This window comes from Pygocentrus nattereri, chromosome 13, assembly GCF_015220715.1.
Source record: "Pygocentrus nattereri isolate fPygNat1 chromosome 13, fPygNat1.pri, whole genome shotgun sequence".
Classification (NCBI taxonomy): domain Eukaryota; kingdom Metazoa; phylum Chordata; class Actinopteri; order Characiformes; family Serrasalmidae; genus Pygocentrus; species Pygocentrus nattereri.
This window is the reverse complement of record NC_051223.1, coordinates 25,373,860-25,379,002: the sequence shown is the minus strand read 5'-3', so window position 1 is coordinate 25,379,002 and position 5,143 is coordinate 25,373,860. Positions and strand designations below refer to the sequence as shown.

The window sequence follows — 5,143 nt, the reverse complement described above, 5'->3', positions numbered from 1 at the left end:
TGTTTTAGTGTTTTGTTTTTTTTTAATAGAAGTAGAATTTTTTAAATAGTAGTAGAATTAGTTTGAGAGCTCTTTACAGTATTGTGTAGCTAATAATGCCTGGGTTGTAGTCTTTGTAGGGCCCCCTTTTCCGCTTGCTTGTCTCTTTAAATCACTCGTTCAAGCACTTATGATTCATTGATTTTGTTTTGCATGCTAAAACATGATCAGTGTCCTTCAGTCATGCATTTGAAAATGTCTACAAAACAACACGCTGAGCACTTGATTAGATACCAAACAGCAATAATGTTCTTTGCTTTTGGTTACAATTTGGTTTCAGTTGCTATGTAAATGTAAGGAATCCTGCTCCTTAGCAAGCACTTGGGCTGAGGGGCATTTCTTAATTTATTTCAACATTCGTACATATTCAAGGGCTATTCATTCATCTTACCTTTACATCTGGTGGGGTTGGTTAGTCTTTGACCTGCCTTGGGCATTGGGGTCCCCCTGAGGGCCCTGGCCACACTAGCCCAGTCAGGAATATATCCCTGGTTGTAAATGTTGAAAGTTATTTTGGTTAGATTATTCTAACCAGGAATTAATTCATAAAAAGGTTGATGAGTTCTAGGCTAGCTGTTACCAACCCTGGTTCTACAGCATGCCTGCCCTCCACTTTGTAGTGTTTTCCCTTCTCTCGCACATCCAGTTCAACTCAGGAAGGGCTTGTTTAGCTGATAAGGTGTGTTGGAGCAGAAAAAATGAAAAAAGGGTTCCTCGACTACGGACCTTCTGGTGCTGAATGTTGTAAGCATTGGTCGATATGATGCTAAGTGGCTGATCAGATAAATCAATTCAATTACTGTAATTACAAAATCCTGGACTGGAAACTGGATTCAAGAGCAAGAGCACACCTCTGCTGTTTAAAGATGAAGACACACTGATTAGAGAGGTGTAATCAGGTGAGCCTCTCTTTGAATATGCTTGTTCCACCTGATCCGTTGAGAAGACCCTGATCAGCTGAGTCAGGCAGGATCTGAGCTGAAACTGAATTCAAGGTAGGTAGATGTAGGAGGAGGCTTGGTGACCACTTCTCAAGACCCGTGTTTCCCAGCTGTAGACCACCCACACTGTACAGTTTTCCTGTTTTAACACACCTGATCCCGTTCAAGCAGGACTGGATCATTATCTGATGACAGATGCAGGGAAAAGCCTCAATTCTAATGCACAGCTCTTGGGCTGAAGGGGCTGATAACCAATGCCATCAGATAAACAGACGGTGGCAGTATTGAGCAAGAAATTCTCCCACGCAATGATGCGAACATTACATAACTGCACACTGCTTATGCTGTTTCATTCATCAGAATTTCAGAGATTTGTCCAGTTTTGAGCTTCGCCAGAACTGGATACAGGACATCTCCACAGAATCGGACTGCATAGATCAAAGAAACTGACTAATGAAATCTATAAATAAATAGCTCAGTAGTGCCTTGAGTTTCAGAAAATCCCTCAGACAAATAAACACCTTATGATTCCTTGACTGTAGAGCATGCATTACTGGCAGGTTGCAGCGCTGAAACGGCGGGAACGCATGAAAGTTCACACGCATATTGTGTCCATCCGTCTCCATGGTGACGTATAACGGAATGCTGATGACGGCGCAAGAATTTAGCGAGGGGCCTGATTAGCTTACTGTTCTCCACCCGTATTCCCACAAGTCCCGCCCCAGCGCTAGGACTGGATAGTAGTTCATTCCCACGAGTCAGCTGTGGACTACTAGCCAATCCTAGTTCAGGATCCTTCAACCAATCCTGGCGGAGGAGGCGGGACCTTTTTTTGCCAGTTGTAGTAAAGAAGGCGTGGTCTTCTGGCCATTTCCTCTGCTCAGTCGTAATGGTCAACATCTTTTAGCCAATCCCAGAACAGGAGGCGGGATCCTTTTATCTAATCTCAGAACAGGAGGTGGGACCCTCTATCCAAGCCCATCACTAGAGAGGGGATCATCTATCCAATCTCAGAACAGGAGGTGAGATCATCTATCCAATCTCAGAACAGGAGGTGAGATCCTCTATCCAATCCCAGAAGAGGAGGTGGGATCCTCTGTCCAAGCCTGTCACTGGAGAGAGGATCATCTATCCAGTCCCAGAACAGGAGGTGGGATCCTCTATCCAATCCCAGAACAGGAGGCAAGACCTTCTATCCAATCCCAGAAAAGGAGGTGGGATCATGAGATCCAGGTGAGTTCTTCTAACCAAGACCAGAACAGATCCTCTATCCAATCCCAGAACAGGAGGCAAGACCTTCTATCCAATCCCAGAAAAGGAGGTGGGATCCTGGGATCCAGGTGAGTTCTTCTAACCAAGACCAGAACAGGAGGCGGGATCCTCTAGCCAAACCCAGAACAGGAGGCGGGATCCTCTAGCCAAACCCAGAACAGGAGGTGGGATCTTCTAGCCAATCCCAGAAAGGAGGTGAGATCTTCTAACCAATCCCAGAACAGGAGGCGGGATCCTCTAACCAAGACCAGAACAGGAGGCGGGATCCTCTAGCCAAACTCAGAACAGGAGGCGGGATCTTCTAGCCAATCCCAGAACAGGAGGTGAGATCTTCTAACCAAGTCCAGAACAGGAGGCGGGATCCTCTAGCCAAAGCCAGAACGGGAGGAGGAATCCTCTGCCCTATCCTAAAACAGGAGGCGAAATCCTCTGACCAATCCCAGAACACGAGGCGAAATTCTCTAACCAATCCCATCACTGGAGAGAGGATCCTCTGTCCAGTCCCAGAACAGGAGGTGAGTTCTTCTAACCAAGACCAGAACAGGAGGCGGGATCCTCTAGCCAAACCCAGAACAGGAGGCGGGATCCTCTAGCCAAAGCCAGAACGGGAGGCAGAATCCTCTGCCCAATCCCAAAACAGGAGGCGAAATCCTCTGACCAATCCCAGAACAGGAGGTGGGATCTTCTAACCAAGACCATAACAGGAGGCGGGATCCTCTAGCGAAACCCAGAACCTGAGGCGGGATCCTCTAGCCAAACCCAGAACAGGAGGCGGGATCTTCTAGCCAATCCCAGAAAGGAGGTGAGATCTTCTAACCAATCCCAGAAAAGGAGGTGAGATCTTCTAACCAATCCCAGAACAGGAGGTGAGATCTTCTAACCAAGTCCAGATCAGGAGGAGGGATCCTCTAGCCAAACCCAGAACGGGAGGCGAAATTCTCTGCCCAATCCCAAAACAGGAGGTGAAATCCTCTGACCAATCCCAGAACAGGAGGCGGGACCGGTAGGAATACGGGTGGGAAAAGAAATAACACGCCATCTTAGCCGGAGTGTCTGAGGGGTGGACGCTCTCAGACCGAGCAGGGGGCTGGAAGCGAGGCAACAAGAGGACTTAGCGCAGCACTCCTGCATGTGTGCGGAGAAGAGTTTTACAGCCCAAAACGGACATAAGAAACTTTATTCCGGACCTTCACCGAGAAGCGGGCCTGAAGGCGCCGAGCTCCGAACAGGAGGTCTGTATGAACAGCTTCTACCGTTATTTTCGTCCCAGCGAGGCGGTGTTCAAATCCATAGTAACGGTAACGCTGCGCTGCTGCTGGGGTTGATAGGTTAGCACTCTGGTGGCGGTTTGCTCCACTGCGGCTAACCGCTGCTACCACATTCCCCTGTAAACAGTAGGGAACTGTTTTATCTCCTTAAAACTTTGGAAATTTCAAAACCGAATTATATTATTTAGGGGAAACGGGACTGTTATTCTCTGTGTAAATGTGTGAAGTTGTTGAGAGAAATCTCGGTTAGAGCTAATGAATGGCTGTGCCGTGCTCACGGTTTTGTTTTGAATGGACGCTGTTGTGTTGTGTTGTGTTGCGTTGCTGGACCAGATGACTGTACAGGCTGATTCCCTCAGTGTGGTCGGAGAGAAAGAAAGCTGTGGGTTAGTTGGCGCAGGCAGCAGGACCGTTTCCAAATTCCAGTCGTATGTGGAGCCACGAACATTTTCATTTTCTTCGATGTCATTGTTGGTCAAACAACAAGGGGCAGCGTTTATCGGCGGGAACTCCTGGACAAGTTAGCGTTAGTTAGCACGTTTGGGTTGAGTCGGTGTTTCCCCGTAAGCTTCCCCTAAGTTTTTTGGACAGGACTGATGTTCCCCGACACACACACTACTCCTCCCCCCGGCGCCACAAGCAGGTGGACTGGGCAAATAAGTTTTGGCCCATTATTTATTAGCTGTTAGGATGTCTTTAGTGACATGTGAAGGTACTGTTTGTAGATCAGTTCTGACCGAGGCTCAGATTCGCTGTAAAGAGTTCAGTCTCTGCTTATGTTCTGTTACTGCTCTCGTCTCAGCTCCTTTAAGCTGAATGCTGGGCTGGAACAAAGGCCTGCAGGAGAGCTCTCCATTACAACACACGACAAATACACTTCCACAGCAGACCAAAGCCTAAAATCTAATCCACTGCTGTGATTTATCAGTATATTAGACTGTGGGAGACAATACAATTCAGACATGTTTTTTTCCTGGTTATCCTACATTTCTCTTTTTCCCTCAGGTCCACTTATGATATATGTGTTGTTGTTTTTTTTGTATCAATTGACCATTTTACTCTCTCTTGTTTCTTAAAATTAAACAGGCTGTTTTTGTTACTTTGACTTTAAGCAAATATATGTAAATGACCTCTGTATTGTGCCTCGTGAGTAAGTGGTCAGTTCTGAAGCACTCTTTATAACTTCATAGTGAATAGGTGGGGCTGAACTGCTCTAGACTGAAAAGACAAATATATGCCAATGTGCTGGTTTTCATGACATCACAAAAACAAGGAATTCAGTGTGGGTGTTTTTGCAGTGCAGTTTCCTTGTGTGGACTGGGGAGTGAATGATGTATGAAACTTCAAACTCCTTTATTAAAAAAAGTTATTTTATGACGTGAGCCCTTCAAACGCTGCGTGGGTTTGCGGCTCTCCCATTCAGCTATCAGTTTCGTTGCTCTGAGGAGGATGAAAAGAGCAGTTGCTTTGTGATTTCTCTATGTTGGACACTGGAAAGTTTCAGGTTCTTTAGGTGAGCCGGCCACTGAGAGCTATAGTGGTTTCTGCTCCTGCTGTAGCAATTACAAATTCTGACCTCGTACTGGGCCAACATCTTAAGTTTCGTACCCAATACCTGTAGAC

The 5,143-nt window shown here is 46.5% G+C and overlaps 1 protein-coding gene across 6 annotated transcripts in view; it reads left to right on the top strand.

Annotated features, from left to right (window-relative positions):
• Positions 1–3,279: 3,279 nt before the first annotated feature.
• arhgap12b (Rho GTPase activating protein 12b) overlaps positions 3,280–5,143 on the top strand; it is a 69,975-nt gene continuing 68,111 nt past the window's right edge. For 3 of the 6 annotated variants that reach the window (XM_017703716.2, XM_017703704.2, XM_017703710.2), the window contains exon 1: positions 3,282–3,484. The gene's annotated coding sequence lies outside the window, so the exon portion shown is untranslated. Of the gene's footprint in view, positions 3,485–5,143 lie in introns of all 6 variants that reach the window. The other 3 variants (XM_017703725.2, XM_037544342.1, XM_017703699.2) reach the window with 2 other exon arrangements.